Raw genomic sequence first — 26,524 nt, forward strand, 5'->3', positions numbered from 1 at the left:
ATCCCCTTTCCAGTGGGGTCACTGTTTACACCACCTTAAGTGTCGATAGTTTGTGAGAAGGTGCTCGACTATTGTACAGTATTCTTTTTGAAACGCTAAGAACAGCCTGTGGCGTTTCCTACCTATCTGTCAATTAGATGGCACAATTGAATTAATGTAAAGGAATAGAATATTTTAGAACAGGGCTTCCCAACTTGTGGTCCGCGGACCCATTAGGGGTCCGCCGGCTCTTTCTAGGGGGTCCGCGGCCACCTTTCACCAAATCGTGTAAAATAATGAGTAAAATTATTGAATAAAAATGGGAAAATCAAATTCATCATAATTTTTTTCGTGTGAAACACATGTTTACTTTTACTTCAGGTCGTATTCCCAAGCAGCCTCTGCGGTTCTTAAGCGAGCACGCATACACAGTTGAGCGCCGGAGAATTTGGCTTCTCTGACAGACTCTTTCGCGGCAATACGGGGGTCGTTTGTGCGCCGGCTTACGGCGCTATGTGCGCTGAAACCTTTTACGCATACGCGGAGTGAGCTTTGTCGACCAATCACCGAACAGTTTGGACGTGACGTTGATTGCTCTTGGAGGAAGGCAGCTCCAACGTGTGAAATGTCAAAGTAATTTTAATCAGGCTATAGTGTGTTGAAAAAAGGGAGTAAATCCAATAGCAAGTGTCTGGATACAGTGGGAATTCAAATTGGATCGTTAATTTCAAGTTGTTTTCATTCATCTCTAAACCAAAGACTATTCATACTTTTGGAGGGAGGGGGGGAGGGAGTCATTTGGAACATCGCACTTGCACTAAGAAGCTTTCAATTCACATGGGTTTTGCTCTTGACTGATTAGGGGTCCGCCATGGATTTTCGACTGAAGAAGGGGTCTGACAGCTGAAAAGATTGGGAAGCCCTGTCTTAGAAGATAATAAAATAAGTTATCTTTAAATGAATTTCCTTGATATGAAAAGAAACCTTCATGAAACTCAAGACACAAAGAAATTAATGACTTTAGCTGCCAGTGCGCATTGATTTAAATCAATGGGGAAATGTGGAAAGTTGAAAATTGAAGTCCTACCAGGATTCGGACCCGAGTCTTCTGTTTACTTGGTAAGTGCGCTGACCACTGCGTCATCTGGACATAGTTGTCATCACAAATTAACGGACTACGCTATCATGTCTCCTATCAAACCCAAATTCTCAGCTTATCCACATACTTCTGATGTTCTGCTTGCCCATTTTCCTCACTAATCGCGGCATTTTGCTGATTCCCATAAGCGTTCGCGTGTGGTGTTCATCTTCACAGAAATTATCACTGGCTATCCTCGCCTTAATTATATAGGTTCAAAATGTTCAAATGTGTGTGAAATCTTATGGCACTTAACTGCTAAGGTCATCAGTCCCTAAGCTTACACGCTACTTAACCTAAATTATCCTAAGGACAAACACACACACCCATGCCCGAGGGAGGACTCGAACCTCCGCCTGGTCCAGCAGCACAGTCCATGACTGCAGCGCCTAAGAGCGCTCGGCTAATCCCGCTGGGCAATTATATAGGTGGTGCCACCATTTTGACCATATGGCCAGTATGAACCAAGAAACAAAGGAATCAACAACATTAATTGCCAGTGGGCACAGATTTAAATCGCTGGGGTAGGTTGGAAATTTGCGCCGGACGAAGATTCGTACCTGGTTTTCCTACTTACTAGGCAGATGGGCTGACCACTGCGCCATCCAGACATACACTCCTGGAAATTGAAATAAAAACACCGTGAATTCATTGTCCCAGGAAGGGGAAACTTTATTGACACATTCCTGGGGTCAGATACATCACATGATCACACTGACAGAACCACAGGCACATAGACACAGGCAACAGAGCATGCACAATGTCGGCACTAGTACAGTGTATATCCACCTTTCGCAGCAATGCAGGCTGCTATTCTCCCATGGAGACGATCGTAGAGATGCTGGATGTAGTCCTGTGGAACGGCTTGCCATGCCATTTCCACCTGGCGCCTCAGTTGGACCAGCGTTCGTGCTGGACGTGCAAACCGCGTGAGACGACGCTTCATCCAGTCCCAAACATGCTCAATGGGGGACAGATCCGGAGATCTTGCTGGCCAGGGTAGTTGACTTACACCTTCTAGAGCACGTTTGGTGGCACGGGATACATGCGGACGTGCATTGTCCTGTTGGAACAGCAAGTTCCCTTGCCGGTCTAGGAATGGTAGAACGATGGGTTCGATGACGGTTTGGATGTACCGTGCACTATTCAGTGTCCCCTCGACGATCACCAGTGGTGTACGGCCAGTGTAGGAGATCGCTCCCCACATCATGATGCCGGGTGTTGGCCCTGTGTGCCTCGGTCGTATGCAGTCCTGATTGTGGCGCTCACCTGCACGGCGCCAAACACGCATACGACCATCATTGGCACCAAGGCAGAAGCGACTCTAATCGCTGAAGACGACACGTCTCCATTCGTCCCTCCATTCACGCCTGTCGCGACACCACTGGAGGCGGGCTGCACGATGTTGGGGCGTGAGCGGATGACGGCCTAACGGTGTGCGGGACCGTAGCCCAGCTTCATGGAGACGGTTGCGAATGGTCCTCGCCGATACCCCAGGAGCAACAGTGTCCCTAATTTGCTGGGAAGTGGCGGTGCGGTCCCCTACGGCACTGCGTAGGATCCTACGGTCTTGGCGTGCATCCGTGCGTCGCTGCGGTCCGGTCCCAGGTCGACGGGCACGTGCACCTTCCGCCGACCACTGGCGACAACATCGATGTACTGTGGAGACCTCACGCCCCACGTGTTGAGCAATTCGGCGGTACGTCCACCCGGCCTCCCGCATGCCCACTATACGCCCTCGCTCAAAGTCCGTCAACTGCACATACGGTTCACGTCCACGCTGTCGCGGCATGCTACCAGTGTTAAAGACTGCGATGGAGCTCCGTATGCCACGGCAAACTGGCTGACACTGACGGCGGCGGTGCACAAATGCTGCGCAGCTAGCGCCATTCGACGGCCAACACCGCGGTTCCTGGTGTGTCCGTTGTGCCGTGCGTGTGATCATTGCTTGTACAGCCCTCTCGCAGTGTCCGGAGCAAGTATGGTGGGTCTGACACACCGGTGTCAATGTGTTCTTTTTTCCATTTCCAGGAGTGTAGTTATCATCGCAACTGCACGGACTACTCTATCGCACTTCCCGTCAGACCCAAATTCTCAACTTATCCACACATTTCTCATGCAGTGTACCTTGCCCGTTATCTTCCTTACACGTTGAAATTCGCCGATTCCTATAAGAGTTCGGCCATGGTGTGCATCTCCACATAAATGATCATTAACCGCCCTCATCTTATTATATACGTGATGTCTTTTCTTTCAGATATATAAGAAAATACAGTACATCTACAGGATGAATAACCTAACAGTTACACCGAAAATATTGGGGAAATGGAAAGTGCTACTGATGTGCAGTTTTCACAGCATGAATTGGTAGTCAGGAGCTCGTATTGTTAGCTAATAAGCAGATCATAATCACACGTAGAAAGTGTATTTTTGTGCAAACATAAAGTTCTTTAAAAGCAACAATGGCTGTTGACATTAACAAACCAAAAGTAGGGTAAAGTAGAATGTCAGTGGTGTTCGTTGCAGAATTCTAGTGCGAGTCTTTTTCGAGATATTGTATTTTAAAAAATTTCTACACTGATGCTTGTCTGAGCCATTGATCGTGCTTAGTTGCTAGGTATGACGTTATTCTGTCTGCTTAGAGTGTGTTTGGGTAGTCCTTGAGTGCACGTGACTTGTTAGTGAGTGTGTGACAACCCAGCCAATAGATCGTGATTGGTAGGCCAGGCAATAGGTCGTGACTGGATGATGGGATTTACCAGTGCAGAAAAAGCTGACAAGCTCATTCTGTATGGTGAGAGTAGGGAGAATGCAGTTCGTTCTTGTACGGTATATACGGCAAGCTATCCCAACAGAAGTCAAACATCTCAGGAATTACTTATAACCTTTCCAAACATTTACATGAAAGTGGTAGCGTAACACCTAGACAAAGTAACAGAATGAAAGAAGTGACGAAAGAAGATAGGGAAATTAATACTATCGCTGCTGTTGCAGTTGATCCTCACTTTTTCTCCCACGCAATAGAACAAGGAAGTGGCGTGAATCAGGCAAGTGTCCTACACTACGTACTCTCCATGAACACAGGGTACATTCCTAACACATCTCTCTCCATAAAGAGCGGTATAGAAATCATTATGAGACTCGTGTTACTTTCTGTAAATGGGCATTAACAGAGATCGTATCATGTATCCTTTTATAGTGATGAAGCCAAATTTAGCAATGTTGGCCAGGTAAACCTCGGAGATGCACGCTATTGGTCTGTTGACAATCCCTCTTGGCTTAGTCAAGTGGGACGACAGTGTCCATGGAGTATAAGCGCATGGTGTAGTTAAGCGAACCATCAGCTTATAGGCCTGCTTTTCAGAGACAGAACATTGACCGTGCACAAGCATCGCAACCTCCTAACACACCGTCTTCCACGGATGATAGAAGACATAGATGTGCAGGCTAGGGAGAATTTATGTTACCAACACAATGGCTCCCCAACCCATGTTTCACGACGTACTACAGCATGTCTTCAGGAATTATTTCCAGGTGGTTCGATTGGACACAGAGGACTTGTACTTCGGTTGATTCGTTACCTGGATTTGAGACCCGTACATTTTATTTTTCTGTGAGGAAAGTTGAAAGACACTGTCTACAAGGACATACCAAATATACCCAATGATACGCAGCCACGTTTTACCGCAGTCTGCACGGACTTCTCCCCTTAAATTCTAGCTCTTATGCAGCTGTAGTTCCACACTAGACTGGACGAGTCCATTGCCGCTGCCGGTGGTCGTTTTGAACACAACCTGTGACGGTCAATTGCGTCGTTATTGGTTAGAATTCAAGTAATTAGTGTACGCACTTATGCTGTTTTTTAGTGTGCTACCACAGGTACTGTACAAGTGTCGGTGTGGGAACTTATCAGAACACGATATTTCGTAAGCGACTTGCACTAGAATGCTGCAACAAACACCACAGACATTCTACTTTACCATACTTTTAGTTTGTTAACGTCATTAGGCATTGTTCCATTTACGAAAGAGTATGTTCACACAAAAAATGCACATTCTAAGTATTACAACAATCTGTTTATTGGCTAACAGTACGACCCCTGACTACCAAACCATTCTGTGAAAACCGGGCGCTAATAACATTTTCCGTTTCAGCAATATTTGCAGTGGAAGTTTTAGGTGATTCGCCCAGTATACTTCATGAGAGTGCCGCAAAGCGCAATTTACTGAATTTCAGCTACAGTGTACACATAGTAGCTGTAGGAGCCCATTCTCATTTACTTTCTTTCATAATAGGGGCAGTAATAGGCCTTGAGTGGACTGGCAGGCGTCATGTTCAGAAGCGGAGACCAATGAGATCCACACAAGTCCCACAACAAAACATTATCCGCGACTAGGGAAACATTCAGATAAAGTACCTAAGGGGCGTTCTCGCTTCGGAAACAGACGCAGTTAACAAATGATCACTGATAGTGCTCGGTCGTTGGCCTCTGAAGAAGCCACCTCCAACCTCTCCTACCTATTTTCTGTAAAACATTAAAAATACAATTCAGATTATGTTCGTAACAAGGAGAAGGGGTGGTTGTTCTCGTTAGACAATAAACCCGACAAATTACGGCGAAATAGATTATTATGTAGTGGTAAATTTTACAAGATCACCTGACTTACATATGATCAGCATTAGATCCCAATAAAGAAACATGTCAAGGTAGAAAGTCTACAAATCTTTTATTTTAGAGGTGTGACATTCACAGCATATAGCGTCTACAAGTTTCAATGTACTGACACACTTAAAATTTGTTTGGTCCTCCGACGAGTAGTGTCTTTCATAAGAGCATGTTTTTAGTAAGACATTAGCTCTCTCTTGTCAGGTATGATCTCAACATCAGTAAAATGAGGAGAAATAAAAAAATAAAACACAAAAGGAAATACTTCAAATCATTGTTCTAGCTGGAATGTTGACAGTAGTTTGGAGGTGATGAGTGAGCCCATCCTCTGAATCCATTCTAATTTTTACAACCAACCGCTGTGCGTCAGTACAGGAGGTCTGCCTTGTCTTGGTTTAAATGCGGTTCTTCCTCCGCGCTTCCACTTCACAATCACATCACCAACAGTCGACTCGTGCAGATTTAGAATGGTTAAAATGTCAGTGATGGATTTGTTACTCCGGTGCCGTCCAATGACTAGTCCGTATTGAAAGACACTGAGTTCTCCAGAGTGAACCATTCCGCCTCTACTGCTTCTCTACTGACAACGCTCCCCGCCTCTTCTTATACTGGCGGGTACTTCCATCGCGACATCTGGTGGTGAAATGCTCGTTACAGGAGGGCTGTGCGATTACTTCTGATCAGATAGTGTACATCCGGCACATTGTTTGCAGTTCCGATGGTTAGCTATGTTGATTGAACAATGACGTGTTGGAGGAAGACTTAGTTATAACGTATTGCTATCTCAATCACTGCTCTTGGTGTTACGTGACATGTAATTCGCACCAAATTCTTGCATCTGTCACATGCATGAGATCATGTATCAAGCTGCTGTATGCTGAACGCCCTATGTTAAGAAATGCGAACAGAACAGCGAAGTCTTTTGCCGTTAGAGCGTCCAATCTTTTTAAGAAATTTCATATCACCATTACCTACAAAGGGATTGAATGGGCCGTTGCTCTACTATTGTTCTGTTTATAATGCGACTGTGGTACCCGTGGCTGCCACGTGCTATGGTGACTGACCGACACTTGCCTCGGCGCTGCCCTCAGACACCGCAAAGCCCCGGGGAAAGGCTGGCACGTCCGCGTCACTTCTCAGTGAGCGGACCGTTGTCATAATATGAGGCACACCATTTCCGCCGCAGTCTTGTTGTTTTGAAAACGATACTGGCCGTGTGGTAGATTGTTTGTGTAGCGGTGCACTGTATTGGACTAATGTTTTTCGTTATCGATGTTCAGAATGTACATAAATGTGAAAATATAAAAACTCGTTGTCAGCAGGTGTGCATAAAAGCAGCAAAGAATGCTACTTGGCTGTTCACTGGTAGAGCTACAAGTTGTCTAACGCTTTCACAGTTAATGCACACGGTCAAAAATTAACGATCTCTACGTAATGATTTTGTGAGGGCCTTGTAGTCTTACAAGTAAAAGTTCTGTTTGTGTTTCATCTTATTATTTTACTTTTCTTGTGGATGGCTGGCTCTGAGCACTATGCGACTTAACTTCTGAGGTCATCAGTCTTCTAGAACTTAGAACTAATTAAACCTAACTAACCTAAGGACATCACACACATCCATGCCCGAGGCAGGATTCGAACCTGCGACCGTAGCGGTCACGCGGTTCCAGACTGAAGCGCCTTTAACCGCACGGCCACACCGGCCGGCCTTCTTGTGGAGTGTGGCTGGCTAGGAGCGTACGTGCAACGTAGCGCAACAGCGATGCTGGTATATAAGAAACGACATTTAGGCAAGGGGGTCAGTGCGGCATTCGTTTCCTTACAAATTGCATGTGGTAAACGCAGAAACATTAGCTATGCCGGCGTTAGTACCAACTCTGTCCTAACAGGACCATCGTGCTGTTATTCTTTTCTGGGCTGTCGAAGGATGAAACCGGCAGATACCCATCGGACACTGAGTTATTTGTACGGGGCAGCATGACTGTCGAAAGCCACAGTTGTGGAATGGTGCGCCGAGGGGTGCTGCTGCTTCATGATAAAGCACGTCCCCACTCCGCAAATGTAATAACGCAGAAGTTACGTCAACTCGAATGTGAGACACTTGATCACCCGCACTATAGTCCCGATATCCCTCCATGCGATTTTCATATCTTTGGTCCTTAAAAGAAGGCTGTGAATGGTAGACGATTCCTGTCAGACGAGAATGTACAGCAAGTCGTTACGGACTTCTTCAGGCAGCAGGACACGGCGTTTTACCAAAAGGCTATCTTCAACTTGGTTCGTCGTTGGATGATTTCCTCAATGGTCCCGTCGATTTTGCCTCATAAGCATACCGATTTTGAACTCTACGGCCTTAGAACGGAAACTTTTTGGTCGCTCTTTATAATACATATTTGATGAAAGAGTAAGAAAAATGTATCTCTTACCGTCAATAGCGGTCTATGGACAAACATTGTTACAACTAGAGTTTGAAAATATCGCCCGCTGGTACCATACCGCGTCTTGTACTCGTCCATCGCAGTGCGGGGTCACAGTAACGAGTTATGACACCTGAAGATGGGCGTATAAGAGCCCGAAACCGGTCGTGTTCTAAGTAAAAGAACCTTATAACTGTAGCGGTGTTTTCAGCCGCAGGTATAAAGCTTAGTTGTGGATGTCCTTCCGACAGGATTGTTTATTGTTACAATTGCCTGAATTCACTGTACTTTAAGAGACGCAGAACTTTGTAATAGATCAGAAAAGCTACCGTAGGATGGTTTTATTAGTTGAGTAGAGAATTGAAACGTGAAGTAGTGCGTCGGAGTCCGGAACAGGATAAGAAATTGTAACGGTACCACCATTCTTCATTACTTTGAATTTTTGTGTGGCGCTGGATAATAAACGAACAGGTAATTTACTAACGATCGTGATCCCAGGTATCACTTCCCTCATATTACAACTTTAATTAGTCAATTCAGCTACTGATTTGCCGAGGATCAGTAGAGTGTGGTCTACAAATACAGTTACTACTGCTACTACTACTGCTATTACGGATTGAAAGAGACGTCGCAATTTGAAAGCAATTACGAACACTGAGATATTTGGTAGTTGTTTCAAAAATATTATATTTACATTGGTTTCTTTTACGTGCATACCATTGGAACGTGGATTTACGTAGCGAAATTCTTGGATAAATATTCGCAGGATGTTGATGGGTCTGATTCGAAATGACTCTAAATTTTTCGACGACTTCCTTTATCCTCATCGTCTGGAGCTCTCTGTAGGCCGTATTTTGTTGGTCGAATTATATCATGACGGAGTCATGATGTTTTCATATCCTACCAGACATTGAGTCAGTGTCTCTAATGGATCAACATTACTAACAGTCCTGATTTCTTTAGATGCTGGATAACATAGCCTAATTCTGTATAGCCTTTCAGCATCAGTCACCCGTTTCCATGCGCCACTAACGAAAACACATCGCTACTAAAGCTCCTCCATTATATTCGTTGAGATAATCTATGGTAAGATTTGAAAGTTCTGTGACTTCGTGATATTTCAGTGACATAATTCTATAAACAATATTTGTTCAAAGTAGCACGCAGCCTACAGATAACTGCTTACGATGAAAACAGAGGAAGTCGTTTTGAAACATTTATCCTGAAAATGAAAAAGGGAGTCTTTCAAAGCATGAGAGTACGCATAATTACAGTTACTGCAAAAAAATCAGTTATCATCTGCATCCTCAACTGTCGTTGAAATGCACACACAATCACAGTACATGTTTTAGTGGAACTTCACTCGCAAGTAACACTTTTCCGCTCTACAAAACATGGTGTTTATGTTGCTGCCGTGTCTCCAATACCTGCTGATGCTAACTGATTCTCATGTCAGTTTCGCCCCAAATACGTTTTTCCTTTCTCCCTCCATTATAGATTTTAGTATGGTTGCTTTTACAGTATTTTCTGTGTCTTTTGTGTTGCCTTGTTTTCATCCTTGTGTGATCAGTTGATTGTTCGTCGCCTGCCGCTGTGGCCGAGCGGTTCTAGGCGCTTCAGTCTGGAACCACGCTGCTGCTGATGACCTCAGCAGTTAAGTCTCATAGTGCTCAGAGCCTTTCCAACTAGTTGAGCGTGGAGATGGGGTATGATGCAGGGGATGGGTAACACAAGGGAAGTGGTCGCTCGAATACGAATCAGAAAGAGCGTACCACTCAAACCGGCGTGCAAGTTGGGTAGTACGTATAGAGAGGTCTAAATGGGAATATGTCTGAGTTGTGTCCGAAAGAAAAGTAGGGGCGCCAGTTTTGAGGCAGACAAGATTGAGGTGGTTGATAAGGTCTGCTAACAGGAAGCCTCTCGGGCAGGATGCTGGAGAGTTCCAAAGGGGATGGTGGGGACTGAAGTCTCCAGTCAACAAAAATGGTGCAGTTAGCTGAGCAATAATTTGCATCATGTCTGCCCTAGTAACGGCAGACGACGATGGAGTGTAAACGGTACAAATGGAAAATGTGAAAGTGGGGAGAGTAATTCGGACGGCAACTGCCTGCAGATCGGTGTCCAATGTGATGGGATCGTAGTAGATATCATCCCGGACCAGCAACATAATCCCTCCATGAGCCGGAATACCTGCCACAGGGGGTAGTTCAAAACGCACAGAGGCATAGTGTGCCAAGTCAATTCAATCGCATGGGCGTAGCTTCGTTTCCTGGAGAGCTACTACGAGCGGACAGTGGAAGCGTAGCAGCAACTTTAAGTCCTCTCGGTTGGAGCAAATGCCGCGAACATTCCAATGAAGAAGTGCCATCGTGAGAAGAAAAAGAAAAAGGAGAAGCAAGAAGGGGTAACCTCGAAAGCCGCTGAGGGCCTGGCTACGAGCGAGCCCTGCGCGCTATCAATAGGCGGAGAGTCATCGTCCATTTTTTCAATAGGTTGGTGAAGATGGCCGGGAGGGGGAGCTTCCTCCGCCGGTGAACGGCCAAATGTTCGGCTACCAGCGGTGCGGCCAGGCGAAACGGTTGACGGCCTGGGGTGGCAACTGCTGGGTGGCGCAGTAGAAGAAACGCGCAGTGGCAGAGAAGCAGAACTTTGCTTCCTATGAGCCTTCTTGGAAGGTAGTTTAGTCGAAGTACTGGTCGATGGCTGGGAGTTCGGGGTACGTAGGAAGTCTTCAAGGGGCGGTTCCTTCTTGAAGGCCCGCGCATCTGACTTCTGGGTCTTAGTCTTGGCAGAAGATGAAGGTGCTTGTGTCTTAGGGGTGACGGGAGGAAGAGGAGACGTTGACGATCTTAGCACTGGCCGAACGAACGATCGTAGAGCTAAGGGTCAGATCGCATGTCTGCGTCGACACCTCCCTGGTAGGCCGAGGAGAGGCGAGGACAGTACGGCATTTCCACGCTGGGAGCAGCGTGGGCTTCCTACTAGCAAATAGCTTGCGAGCAGCCGAGGTGGACACTTTCTCTTTGACCCCAATTTCCTGTATACAGCTTTCGTCCTTGTAGATGGGACAGTCGCCGGAGGACGCTGCATGGTCACCCTGAAAGTTCACGCAACGAGGAGACGGAGGTAGAGAGTCACCCTCATCGGCGTCCCTGCCACAAGTGACGCATTTAGCCGCATTAGAACAAGACTGGCGGTTGTTATTAAAACGCTAACACTGGTAGCAGCGCGTAGGAGTCGGGATGTAGGCGCGAACAGAAATAACCTCGTAGCCCGCTTTGATGCACGAAGGCAGCTGAACACTATCAAACGTCAAGAAAAGTGTCCGGGTCGGCACAAGGTCATTGTCGACCTTTTTCATGACCCTATGGACAGCCGTCACTCCCTGTTTAGCGAGGAAAGACGGAATCTCCTCGTCAGTCAATACATCGAGTGATCTAGTAGATACCACACCACGCTACGAATTCAAAGTGCGGTGAGCCTCCACCCGGACAGGGAACGTGTACAGAAGTGTGGCGCGAAGGAGTTTTTGTGCCTGAAAGGATCTCTCAGTTTCCAACAACAAGGTACCGTTACGCATCCAGTACAAGACTTGACAGGTCCGGCTATGGCGTCTACGCCCTTCTGAATAACGAACGGTGTGACAGATGAAAAATCCTTTCCGTCCTCAGATCTAGAAACTACGATGAACTTAGGGACAGGTGGTAGTACTTTTGTCACTGGTGGCTGGTCAAGTTTCCGTTTTTGGGCAGAAGTCGAGAGAGAAGAAGAGAAATCCATTGCGGATGAATCCCCCATGATTGCCAGCGTCTCCGATGGCGCGCTCCTTCCTTGTGGGGATCCTCTCAGAGGGCACTCCCGCCTTAGGTGAACGTTTACACCTCAGGTCACACCTCGCGAGAAACGAACGGAGGGACCAATCGGCATAGTCGGAAGGTGTCAGCTCAGGCAATCACTCCTCCCTGGATGTGGCCTTTACCAGGGGGTACGTGAGTGCCTTATTTGTCTACCCAGGGCGAGGAATTACGCGTTACCCCGTCACCGGCTACGCGTTCGAACGCATCGGTCGGCCTTCAGGCAAGCACAGGGAGGAAAGAAGAATAGGAAAAAAAGGGGGAGAGGGAGAGAAAGGACAGACTGTCTCAAACGCCGAGGCGGAGACCATAGGGTGAACAAGAAGGCAAGGAGAAGAAGGCAAGGTAAAAAGTAAGGAAGACAGTGAGAGAGGGAGAAGGACAAAGAAAGGAAACATACAAACGAAGGAAGAAACCAGAACAAGCGAAAAACCAAAATGACCACAAATGTAAGTCGTTGAACCGTCCGTCTCCGGACGCTGGTGCAAACTACCCCCTTGCTGGGGAGGGACTCCTTTTAGTCGCCTCTTACGACAGGCAGGAATACCTCGGGCCTATTCTTATCCCGGAAGGGGGGTGAGGGGAGGGAAGTCAACTTGTATTTATCCCTATTACCTCAATAGAGATACATCAGAGTGTTGTTAAAAACCATGCAGCAACTGTTCTGTAAGGTTTTTTTAGCTGACACTGCATGGTTGTGATTGGTAGAGAGTACAGGGAAGCAAATTGTAAATACTGTTTGTTAGAGTTTAAAACAAGTATTTAAAACATGTAAACAGTCTTGCGCAGGGTCAAACATGTGATCTATTCTGTAGTTGTATATTGCAGCTCCGAAACCAGTAATACAATGCTCTTAGGCTGAGGACACTTCATAAAAATCGATAATGTGGTTGCACACAAGTTTGAGGTCACACCTGGACTTGTGATGCGACATATCTAAATTTATTACTCAACATTTGGTGGTCATTCACATTCAACAATCTATTCCAACTGTCTTATCACTGTCCACGAAAAATGTCTCTTTCCCTGGTTCCCAGTGCAGCCATGTCACTTTTTCTCGCATTAACAGAAATGTCACACAATCGTTCCCATGTACACGAATTACACCGCGCCAAGAGAACATGCAAATACTCACCCAGTCTCGCTCGATTTTCCCACATTTTATACGTATTTTCCGTCAATTTAAGCAGTTCAACCGATTTTATGTCTCTTCTGCTCATATGTTCGTTACATCACTTCTCGCCACATATTCTGACATTGCATGGAAATGTAGTATGGTTGTCAACCTTAGCGTGACTATGCTATCTCACTAGTGTAATCCGACAGCTGGAAAAAAATTGTTTATCGTGGAAAGTGACTCTCATCATCAGTTTAGTTACTTAGTTCATGAATTTGATATCAAGAAATGCTGCCGGAAGGAAGGGGGTGGAGGCTAGGATTAGAGTACCAGACATATTATCTGGGAGTAGGAGTGGTAATCAGGCGCTTCTTCGTTGTGGCGAGACATTTTAACAAAATTTCCGTCTCCCACCTACACAGGTAGAAATGAGCATAGTAACAAAATCGTTATATTCCCGAAATTATAATGTGATACATAGTATAAACCTGATTCCATAAAATTTCGGGCATACAGCCGCATAAATTCAACTTATAATATTTCGGCTGAATACCGTCCAGCCATCTACGGAGTGAGCCGACGTGATTGGACGGTATTCAGCCGAAATCTTAGAGGAAGAAGTTGAATTTATGCAGCTGCATGCCCGAAATTCTATGGAACAGAGTTTGCGCCGGGAAAATATGAAGACGCATATAAACCTGGTACAACTTCTCTGTGCTGTTACCTAGAGACTTGGTATGTGACAAAGCATTCTGTTACTTCAAGAGAGTTCGAAAGGGAGGAAGCATCCTGCGACAGAGGTATAACATGCACTTAGCACTCCTCAATGAACCAAAAACGAGTTTAATATTCCAGTCCTGTTATGCAGAATGTAGCAGTTATTAAGTTGATCTTCGAAAACAACCCGTATAAGAGTGAGAAATCCACATTTTGCCTGAAAACTTCCAGGTATATGGTCATCAACTTCCCTGTCTTGGAGGTAGTAAAGTGGATATTTTGTATTGGGACTCTATGTCAGGGTGGAATTCGTTAGACGTAACTGTAAACATGCAAGCCACTGCTCTCTTGCAACATGCCATGTCCAGCGGCAGCAATGATCACGAGGGGTCAGAGAATTGAAGTCACGGCCTAAGGCTGTCAAGAGCTGTAGGTACAAAGAAAAGTTCTGGCTGCACTGGTTACTCAGCTCTTGCACACAGCTCCCAGAGGTGGCCCTTGCAGCGCCCTCTGAATAGTGAACTATCCACAAGCGGATGAATGTATTGCGTGAGAAGCTTCAGAATGGCGATTGTTACCGCTGGACAATTATTCCCCTTCGTGTAAATTGACCATTTGATTTCTGGCTGGCCGAGGTGACACTCTCTCTGGCCCCTGAGCACCTGGTACATCAGGCGTGAAGCTACCAGGAGACTGCTGCTCAACTGTCGATTGCAGTCAGAATGTTTTCTTCGTCACATGTGTTTAGTGGAAATATTGCGGTGGAGGAGGGTGTTTTGTTGTCAAAAGTTGGTACATACGACAACTCAGTTGTATTTAGCGCTAAGATCCATCTGTGGCGTAATTTTAATTATATGATCTGAATAATGTTTGCGTGTGATATTCAAAGTTGAAAATATGTCTTATTGTGGAGGAGGATCATTGTAAAGTAGTGGTGACTGTTTTAAGCAATCTATTTGACACCTCCAAATTATTAAACAATTAATTTGACAGGATAGTGCAAATGGATATTTCCTTCTATTTTTGGTATAGAAATTGCATAAACTTTGTCGCCAGCGTTAGCCAATAGGAACACAGTATTCTGAGGAGAGGTAAAAACCTCTGTCTTTGTGTTTGGAGATGTTAGTTCACACACAAACAAGAAGTAGCTATTTGAAACAGACAGAGAGAGAGGAAGCGAGTCTGGAATTTCCCAATCAACTGGATGCTGTCAACTGATGCTTTGTTTGGGATCGCAAGATCAAAGGAGGCCGATAACCGGTCCGTAGTCAGTTGTATTTAGTATTTTAATCTGTAATTAGGACACTGGGCAGTTTTTGACATGTGTGGTGGATTTCTGAAGACAGACACCCATTCCGGGGGGGGGGGGGGGGGCAAATGACAGCTGCTAGACCGCACTTCATTCAATTCCTGGGTGCTTACAGGTACTATGTCATGAGAAGTGGGGGTGAACAGTGCAGCCATGAGCCCTACCCAAGTGGCAGGTTCCTGTCTGCCACAACCTGATTAAATAAAGGATATGCATCAACACATTACTGAAATTGATTTGAATTTCGTGTTGTGTGATCTGTACAACTAAGTAATTAGTGCTTGTAGTTGCTGGACAAGGTAATACATGCACCTTCCACACCAATAGCACTGCACAGATGGACCGTTCACCATCATTTTTCCAAATGGGCTGTGAGTGGCGGGCAGGAGCTGAGCTATTCCCACCAATTTCCAACAGGGTAGCACCCAAAATAAGGAAAATAAACTTCCTCAGTCCTTCCTCTTGAGCAGTTTTATCCCAAGGGTGTCATAAGTCAACCTCTAGTGAGTCATAAATGAATTAGCATAACAATAGGTTCAGGTCATGAAACAATCAGGTTTGCCTGTGAATGTATGCTCGCTCCTAAATGTATGTAACCCGCACAAAGAAAATTCGCTGGCATCCCTCCTAACCTACTACTAATGCTGTGCTCCACATGTACATCTCAAAAATATTCTCGCACTTGTGGCTCTTGTTATCTTCGAAATTGTGTGGATGATGTTTTCCCGAAAATCTGATGGTATATCGGCAGTCTCATAAGTTCTTCACACCAACGCGAATCGTCGTTTTGTTGCCACTCCTCCGTACGATTTTAGAAATTCCAATGGAATATTATCTATCCCTTCTGCCTTGTTAGTACCTCCGTATCCCATTTCTTTGGACACTGATCCTTCCTGACTAGTAAAAATTCACCTTACTCTTCATCAGTACTAAATTGGATCTCAGACTATAATTGCTCCTGAGTACGCCTTACGATATAATACCTCATTTCTAAATCTCTGCCCGGCCATGATGTAAGCTAACTGAAATTTTCCCGTTTCTCCCGTCCTTTTTACAAGTATAGCTCCACCTCTTGTGATTCTTGAACAATTCGCTGTTACTGACATTGCGGAACTCGATTAGTCTTCCTCCTCTCTCGTTCCTACTACCAAGCCGACATTCCCCCTAACCTTTTGTTCCACTCCTCCTCTACCACATTCCAATCCCCCGTAACTATTAGATTTTCATATCCCTTTACGTCCTGAAATACCCGTTCAATATCGTCATATACTTTGTCTGTCTGTTCGTCTCTTGCTTGCGATATCGGCATGTATACCTGGAATATTAGTGTCGGTGTTTGTTTGCTGTCAGTTATGACAAGAACAACCCTGTCACTGAACTGTTCACTGTAACAAACTCTCTGCCCTATCTTCCTACTCATAAGAGCCTTGCACCCATTATACCATTTTCTGCAGCTGCTAATATTATCCTACACTCATCTAACCAGAAATCCTCGTTTTCCTTCCATTTCACTTGACTGACACCTACTACATCTAGTTTGAGCCTTAACATTTCCTTCTCCTATTTTCTAGCTTCACTACCACTTCCAAACTTCTGACATTCCACGTTCGAACACGTAGTACGTTAACCTTTCTTTGTTCAATTATTTTCTCACCTCCCCCTGGGCAGTCCCCTCCAGGAGATCCGAGAGGCTAGGGTCGGGGGGGGGGGGGGGGGGCGGGGCTATTCTGTAATGTTGGATAGATTGCAGAGGTTGTCGCGAACACTTTTTAACTACGGGCCCACATGCCCTGTGGGTACACATTGCCCTCTGCATCCTCTTGCATTAATCAATACCGATTCTTCCGCCTTTAGGGGTAGTTTCCCACCCCAACGACAAGAGAATGCCCTGAAACTTTTTCCACTCACCCGCCCTCTTTGACAAGGCCGTTCGCAGAATGAGGGTAACTTCTTATGCCGGAAGCTTTCTGCCGCCGTTGCTGACGATTTGTATTCAAAATGTAAATGGTGCTGGGGCTCGAACTGCGATCTAGGACGTTTTGATTACTGACAAAAGCGCTACCGGTAGATCACAGGTGCATAAACCATTTCCTAATTATGGTAAATTGCAGGTTTTCTTACTTACTTTCGTGATAATCTTTTTCACACAATTTCATTACGTTAATTATGTACGTTCAGGGTTCTAGTATCTTAACCATATACCTCACTTCATACTGGTTCTTGATACTTCGTATGTAGGCTTTCGCCAGATGGTTGGCGTCTATCCCCAAGCGTTTCCCATTTCTTTCACCTTCAACGTGATGCTCTTCCGCGAGTTATAAAACGTTTTTGTGGTGTCACCGCCAGACACCACACTTGCTAGGTGGTAGCTTTAAATCGGCCGCGGTCCATTAGTACATGTCGGACCCGCGTGTCGCCACTGTCAGTAATTGCAGACCGAGCGCCACCACACGGCAGGTCTAGAGAGACGGACTAGCACTCGCCCCAGTTGTACGACGACTTTGCTACCGACTACACTGACGAAGCCTTTCTCTCTTTTTCCGAGAGATAGTTAGAATAGCCTTCAGCTAAGTCCATGGCTACGACCTAGCAAGGCGACATTAGCCTTACAGTTCTTGTATTGAAAGAGTCTCATTTGTATCGTCAAGAGCGATGTACCTCAAGGATGAATTAAAGTTAAGTATTCTAGCATCTACGTACTTTTCTTTATAGCATTCATTCCGTATCCTGTTTCAGACTTAAGCAAGCCTGCGTGAATTAAACGCGTGCCTTTCGGTTACCCGTCACTGTGGACTGGCTGTCTTGTCAGTCCACAACAGTTTTGACCATTCATACTACCGCAATTCTAATACATACAATATTATTTGTGGAACCTTTTTGGTGTGGATCCCACAGATTTGGAATGCATTCTCATATGGGTGCACAAAACTGTATACAATGTCTTCTTTGTAGACTGTCTGCATTTTTCCAGCATCCCACCAACGAACCGAAGTCTGCAACATGTATCACATATAATGAATGTATGTGATTCCATATTATATCTTTGAAAACGTTTTTGTGTGACTTAACAAACTAAAACTTAGGACTCGTTCATATTGTAGTCGTACTATACTCCATTTTTACATTTTGCGAGATGTAGAGTTTTATATTTCTCAACATTTAAACCTAATTTACAGATATTTACACCAATCTGAAATTTTTATAGACTTGAGAGTATTTTTGAAGTTATTTTTAGATCATAATTCATTACGAACACCAGTACCAACTGAAAAATGTATGTAGTTACTATTGATATTATCTGTCTTGTAAATAATCCACAACATGAGCAGCAGGAGTAGTAACAGAGATTCTTCGGTTATTCCTGAAGTTACTTCTACGTAAGTCGATGTATCCATCTAAGATAACAAGCTGCATCCAACCTATCAAGAAATCCTGAATCCAGCCACAAAACTATTTGGGTCTCCCGTGTAGCAAATGGCTGGTTCAAATGGCTCTGAGCACTATGGGACTTAACATCTATGGTCATCAGTCCCCTAGAACTTAGAACTACTTAAACCTAACTAACCTAAGAACATCACACAACACCCAGTCATCACGAGGCAGAGAAAATCCCTAACCCCGCCGGGAATCGAACCCGGGAACCCGGGCGTGTCCCGTGTAGCATGTGCAGTACTGAGTGAAATCTTTTTCAGAAGTCAAGAAGTAATGCATCTACCTGACTGGCCTGATCCATGACTTTCAGAATATCTTGTTTGGATTTCGTATAACCGATGTCTGTAGGGCCGATGCTGGTTGGCATCGAAGAGGTCTGTTCAAGATATATCATTAAGTTTTAGCTGAGAATATGTTATAAGATATTATAGTTGATTTTAGATTTGTAGAGATCGTACTCTACCCTTCTCGTAAACGGGTGTGACCTATGCTTTCTTTCAACAACTGGGAACAGTCTTGTGTTAGAGGAATGTACGGTACATTTTTGTTATACTGAGCACCAGTCCAGCCAGAAAAGTTGTAGGCAGTCAGATATGGTTTCACTCCACTGAGTCCTGGAGATTTTCTTCAGTTTTTCGATGTCAGCTGTTTTTAGTCGCTAACGTCTAATGTAGCTTTTTACTGTGCTCTAGAGCTACGTTCATTCTAAATTTACAATACATGCGGACGTGAGAGACCCATACGTCTCTGAATTAGGTCATCCATTATCAAACTTCCCATTAGGCTGAATGTTACTGTGCAATGTGACATTGGTAATTTTTAGCTGCTGTCTACGGATCGAAGTTGGCAGGTCGGCCACCAGTCAACACAGCGCCACCATCCAATTTTCAGTGCAGGAGCAATACAATTTTATCTGCAGCCCCTGCTCCAGTTTGCTGTGGAAACTGCGACCAGTTCAGTGCCCTACACCATCAATCCACGCAACTCGAAACGAGTTTGAAAAAAGCACGAATAGACCAAGTGGGTCGCGAATACCAGTGAGTTACGTCACTACCATGCACTGAGTTAGTGGTTATGCTAAACATCGCAACATACCCGCGTACAGCCTCTGTACATTAAAGGCAATGTTTTGACTGACTTACTGACTGACTCATCATCGCCCAGGCCAAACCGCTAAGGAGAGAAACCTGAAGTTTCTAAAGGATGTGGATCTTACAGTGTAGGCATCGTTGAAGAAGGCATTGTCTGAAATTCCACTCTTAAGTGGGTGAAATAGGGAATGAAGGGCTTTTTGAAAGTACGTTGCTATTAAGGGAATTTTGAAGCTAGAACTACTAAAACTAATATTTTCTCCGTCAGAAAATAAAAAGAGCGTGTTTCAGCATTTTTGGTAATTCAGCCACTAAGGAGATAAAGTAGTAGGTGAAACGTCGTTTTTTAAAAATAAATAATTACTACATCTGCATGGTTACTCTGCAATTCACACTCAAGTGCTTGGCAGAGAGTTCATCGAACCATTTTCTTATTACTTCTCTACCATTCCATTCTAGAATGGCGCGTGAGAAAAAGGAACACCTAACTCTTTCCCTTAAAGCTCTGATTTCTCTTATTTTATTATGATGATCATTTCTCCCTAAGTAGGTGGGTGTCAACAAAATATTTTCGCATTCGTAAGAGAAAGTTGGTGATTGAAATATCGTAAATAGATCTCACCGCAAAGAAAACCGCCTTTCTTTCAGTGACTGCCACCCCAACTCATGTATCATATCAGTGACACTTTCACCCCAATTGCGCCATAACACGAAACGAGCTGCCCCTCTTTCAACTTTTTCGATGCCCTCCGTCAATCCTATCTGGTAAGGATTCCACACTGAGCAGCAGTATTCCAGCAGAGGACGCACAAGTGTAATGTAGGCTGTCTCTTTAGTGGGTCAGTCGCATCTTCTAAGTGTTCTGCCACCAAAGCGCAGTCTTTGTTTCGCCTTCCCCACAATATTATCTATGTGGTCTTTAAAATTTAAGTTGCTCTTAATTGTAATTTCTAGGAATTTAGTCGAATTGGCAGCCCTTAGATTTGTGCGATTCATCTTATACCCAAAATTTATCGGACTTCTTTTATTACCCACGTGGATGACCTCGCGCTTTTCTTTGTTTAGTGACAATTGCCACTTTTCGCACCATACAGAAATTCTCTCTAGATAAATTTGTAATTGGAATTGATCGTTTGATGATTCTTCTAGACGGTAAATTACAACATCATCTGCAAACAATCTAAGGGGGCTGCTCATAATATCACCTACATCATTTATGTAAATCAGGAACAGCAGAGGGCCTATGATACCACCTTGCCGAAGGCCAGATATCACTTCTCGTCTACCCGATGATTTGCCGTCTATCACTACGAACTGTGACCTCTCTGAGAGGAAATCGCGAATCCAGTCACACAACTGAGACGATATTCCGTATGTACGCTATTTGATTAATAGTCGCTTGTGAGGAACGGTATCAAAGGCGTTCTGGAAATCTAGGAATATGGAATCGATCTGAGATCCCTCGTCGACAGCACTCACTACTTCATGGGAATAAAGAACTAGCTGCGTTGCACAAGAACAATATTTTCTGAATCCGTGTTGGTTATGTATCAATAAGTCATTTTCTTCAAGGTGATTCGTAATGTTCGAGTACCGTATATGCTCCAAAATCCTACTGCAAATTGAGGTCAGTGATATGGGTCAGTGGATTACTTCTAGTTCCTTTCTTGAATATTGGTGTGACCTGTGCTACTTTCCAGCCTCAGAACAGACCTTTCGTCAAGTGAGCGGTTGTATATGATTGCTAAGAAAGGGGCTATTGCGTCTGCATACTCTGAAAGGAACGTGATTGGTATACAATCTGGACCGGAAGGCTACCCTTTCTTAAGTGACTTGAGTTGCTTCGCAACACGTAAGATATCTGCTTTCATGTCACTTATGCTCACAACTAAGGAATTACGAAAAACTGTATCTAGTAACTCCGCTTTAGTGGCACCATCATTGGTAACATTTCCATCCCTATCGCGCAGTGACGGTATTGACTGTTTTTTTGTCGCTGGTGTACTTTACATACGACCAGAATCTCTTTGGGTTTTCTACCATATTTAGAGACGATGTTTCGTTGTGGAACCTATTAAAAGCATCTCGCATTGACGTCCGCACTAAATTTCGAGCTTCCGTGAAACCGAGCCAGTCTTGGGGAATTTGCATTCTTCTGGGTTCGGCATGCTAATGAACTATTAAAGGATTTTTACGGCTACATCTATGACAACTGATATTTGACTTCTCCGTCAGAAATAAAAGAAAAAATACGCTTTTCTGTAATTTCAACCCCTAATGGGGTGCAATAGGGAATGACAATTTTTAAGAAAATATTTCCTTGTATCAAACAAATTTTAAGCTAAATTTATGAAAATCAGTTATTTGTTAGGGGATAATAATTGCTACGGAAATATCTCCACAAGAACGCAAAATGTATGATTAACAAGGACTTTGAACTCCAGCTACCAGAATCGCTTTTTGGTCAGAAGTACATTTGGAAAACATGAAGCTTATATAGCTTCAGTTGGCGTGAAAAGCTTAGAGGGTGTTACAAGTTGTGAACAACATAAAAATTCGATTAATGAAAACAAGAAAAAAATATCTGAAGGCCACAAATTCTATTAAATGAAGAAAAACAAAAAATATGTGCAGGGAGCACAGTATACGTGAACGAAGCAGCGGGTACTAAGCTAGTATATTTACTAAGGCGTGAAAAACCCGAGTCAGTGTACTTGTGGACTAAAAACTGTTACAGACGCCAGTGTTTGTGCAGTGATGCCGTGCGGCGTGGTAGCCATTGTGTTTTACTGCATTTAAATGGCAAGAGGCGAACACCAGGACAGAGGTGGTTTATAGCACCGACATTAATTACTGCGGACAAACGTCAATTTTTCCGTACAAGATTAATGGGTAATACACAGCGATCTGGCGATCGACCGGCGCGCGAGCGAGTGGTGCAGTAAATATCGCGACGCAACGATACAGCGATCGACTTCCAACCACTTGTGTCTCCCCTGCCGTTACCAGCACGCGGTCTCCGTTTGGCCTCGCAGTCTGTAAGCATTTCCCCATTTATCGAATTTCACGCAGCGCTCAAATTAATACAGCCAATAAATTCTGATGTTTAATCATGCATTAATAGCACCACCACGTTCGCAACGAGCGTATGCGCTCGTGTTTAGGTCCTCTGCAAAATCAAATTCTGCATACTTTTGCGCTGGCCTCAGCTAACCGCTGCGCTTCATTATTAATTTCGAGCTGTTATCCATTTTAGCAGAAGCTACCAACTGCGATACGTGCGTCATGTTGCTGCTAACTAGCGTCTGTTGGCATTAGCATCAGCATAAACAGTCCGTGACACTTAGAGGTGAATTTGGTACTAAGCAATAAACCACTTTCGATTCATATTTATCAGATGCGGCTATTAAATTTTTAACTTCTCCGGCTCCGAAGCGTTAGCACGCCCCTCAGAATAGAACACATAATTTTTTAAGTTTTCGTTCACCACATGTCGCCTGTGTGTTTTAATGGGCCACTGTATGTAATGAATATACAGTATATCATCTGTTTTGCAAACACATTGCTAAGAACGGTTTCTCATAGATACCTAAATTCGAAAAATGGCGCGCAATAATTTTGATTACTAATAAGAAACGCTACCCGTACACCACAGGTCCACAAATCACTTCTCATTTATAATAAATCGGACTTTTACTTCCTATCTTTCATGATCATCTTGTTCACGGCGCGGAGTGGCCGCGAGGTTTGAGGCGCTATGTCACGGGCCGTGCGGACCCTCCCGCCGGAGGTTCGAGTCAAATGGTTCAAATGGCTCTGAACACTATGGGACTTAAATTCTAAGATCATCAGTCCCCTAGAACTTAGAACTAACTACTTACTACTACTACTACTACTACTACTACTACTACGTGATCAGGCCCAGTGGATCGCACACATCTACAAGCTTCCTCCTCCACTGTATTCTGTGCATTGCTGCTATCCGCCATTCGTCCACATCTATTGATACTTGGTTTAAATCTTCATGGAGTCCATCCCTCCAACGCTTCTTGGGTCTCCCTGGCGGTCTCTTTCCTGTAGGTGTGAAATCCAGGAGCTTCCGAGGCCATCTGTGATCCTCCATCCGGGCCACTACATTCGTTTGGCTTTGACAGTTCCTGCTATGTTGGGCTGCTAGTATAGTTCCTCAAGCTCCTGGTTGTATCTGATCCTCCATTCCCCTGTATCTGCATCCAGAAACGGACCGAAGATCTTCCGAAGCACTTTTCTCTCAAAAACAAGGAGCTTATGGAAGTCCTGTTTCCGGATACTTCATGTCTCACAGCCATATAGAACAACAGCTGGGTCAGGGTTTTGTACAGTCGAATCTTGAACTGTCTGAAGAGAGATTTGGGCCGAAGCAGTTGTGCTAGGCTGTCGTAAGATCGACTTCCTGCTTGTATTCTGGCGAGATAGTCTTAAACCTAACTAACCTAAGGACATCACACACATCCATGCCTGAGGCAGGATTCGAACCTGCGACCGTAGCCGTCGTACGGTTCCAGACTGTAGCGCCTAGAACCGCTCGGCCACCCCGGCCGGCAGTTTGAGTTCTCCCTCGGGCATGGGTGTGTGTGTTGTTCTAAGCATAAGTTAGTTTAAGTAGTGTGTAAGCCTAGGGACCGATGACCTCAACAGTTTGGTCCCTTAGGAATTCACACACATTTGAACATTTGATTACCTTGTTCACATATTAGCACTGTGATAACAGTACATTCTAGGATCTGGTATCTTAACCATATACTGGTTCTTGAATAGCAATTCAAAGACGATGTCAAATAAATTTGTGGTTTATGGGATGCCAAGATAAACTGGAACAATTAATATTGCTAATATTTGTCCTCTGGTGAGTTACAAGACGGATTGATTTACACCATTTTCTATTTATCGAGTACCGTTAACAGGGGACGAAATAAGTAACGAACTGAACACCTTAAAAAGGATAGTAATGCTAATGGAACCACCCAAAAAATAAAGACGTGGTGCACTCGGATAACAGAATGAAGAAAAAGAACCAGTTTCAAAAAAAAAAAAAAAATGGCTCTGTGCACTATGAGACTTAACTTCTGAGGTCAGTGCACTATTAGACTTAACTTCTGAGGTCAGAACTTAGAACTACTTAAATCTAACTAACCTAAGGACATCACACACATTCTTGCCCGAGGCTGGATTCGAACCTGCGACAATAGCGGTCGCGCAGTTCCAGACTGTAGCGCCTAGAAGCGCTCGGCCACCCCGGCCAGCGAACCAGTTTCAGCACGGTCTTAGGTAGAGAAGACTATTCGACTACGAACAGATCTGTGCGTCACCTTTGGCATACTCGCTATGAGAAAAAAGCTATCGCTTTCTCGTAATCCCGTAATTACCTGCCATTGCGACCCATAAGTTTGAAGGTTAGTACAAAGATACGTACAGCCCGCCTCTGTAACGGTGTAAAAGCGTGGCGCCCTGCGATATCATCCTCGAGTTCAGCGACGCATCGGACAACAAGGTGACGAAGCTAGCGAAAAAGATACAGCGTTTCACAAGTTAACATGATGTTTAAACTGGGTTAATGACATAACATCGGCACCGAGATGCACCACAATTCTATCCAACCCCATCGGGGACGTGTCACATGGTGGAAAGGTCGTCATCCTACCTCCTACCCACATTTCACCCCTTCTTTTGATACCTCTGTCGTGGTAAAAAATCAGGCGGATTCCTAATGGATAGCCTTGGAAAATACTTGAGACGCACTGTCAGGCAGGTGGCACAAATGACGGCAATGAAACAACCCCTTCCTTTGGGGCGTTAACTCCCACATATATCCCGATCTAAAACGACAGTTCACAGTGCGATGAGCAATAGGACAATGTTCTTGATAATGTCCGACGCTTCTGACACCCCCAGACGATCCAGAACTAAGGACGTTATGGGGCTGAAATCCAATTGAACGTGATATGACCCGAAGTGTAATGCGACTGGAATTTTTGCTCTGGTCTACAGGGCAAAACCACTGGGCACAGTTTATAGCAACTCGACGAAACTTGAACTTCATCCAAACCAGCCAGCGTATTTAAGCTTTTCAGCCTTCCTGTTTTCCGCCCGCCTATGGCTTGATCACGGAAGAGTGCAATTTTGTCACGTGCTTCAATGAAACGGCCTCTCTAACACTCCAACACCGTCGGTGCCACCCACGCACTCCTGTTGAGCACGATAAATACGCACCTGTCAGACAGTTGGACACCCTTTCAACTCAATAGTGCCTCGCGGCTGATCTAGCGCATAAGCGCAGGCAACCCCTTCGACACCCCTTTGGTGGGGTTATCGAGCCAGAGGGTGGTATCGCTGGGCACCACTCCTTGGCACCATTAGTGAGGTCAAGTCTTCGAACGAAGCACTTGAGAGTTTTCGACGTCCAGAAACAGATGGCCCCAGTACACAAATATCGATAATTTCAGAGAGGTGCACTTAGGGCCCGAAGATGGCATACTGAGTTGCCGAAACTGGTAGCAAAAATGAACTATCTTCTCAATTTGCAACGTAATTTTGACGAATTTCTTTGTTAAATAACTTAAAAAATTACAGAGGAAGGCTGAAGGTATTTGTGAGCCAAATTTCAAACTTCTGCGTCACAACTTCAGACAAATACGGTTTTCGAAAAAGTAACAGTTTTTTTGCGCAGTGTATCTCTAAGTTACCGTTTCTACCAGACGCTTATCACATTATTGATCCTTTTCTTTCACATGACGCGTTCACTATCAAATTATTCTCTCCAGAGAAACG

The sequence above is a fragment of the Schistocerca cancellata genome, chromosome 5, assembly GCF_023864275.1.
Source record: "Schistocerca cancellata isolate TAMUIC-IGC-003103 chromosome 5, iqSchCanc2.1, whole genome shotgun sequence".
In the NCBI taxonomy this organism is placed as follows: domain Eukaryota; kingdom Metazoa; phylum Arthropoda; class Insecta; order Orthoptera; family Acrididae; genus Schistocerca; species Schistocerca cancellata.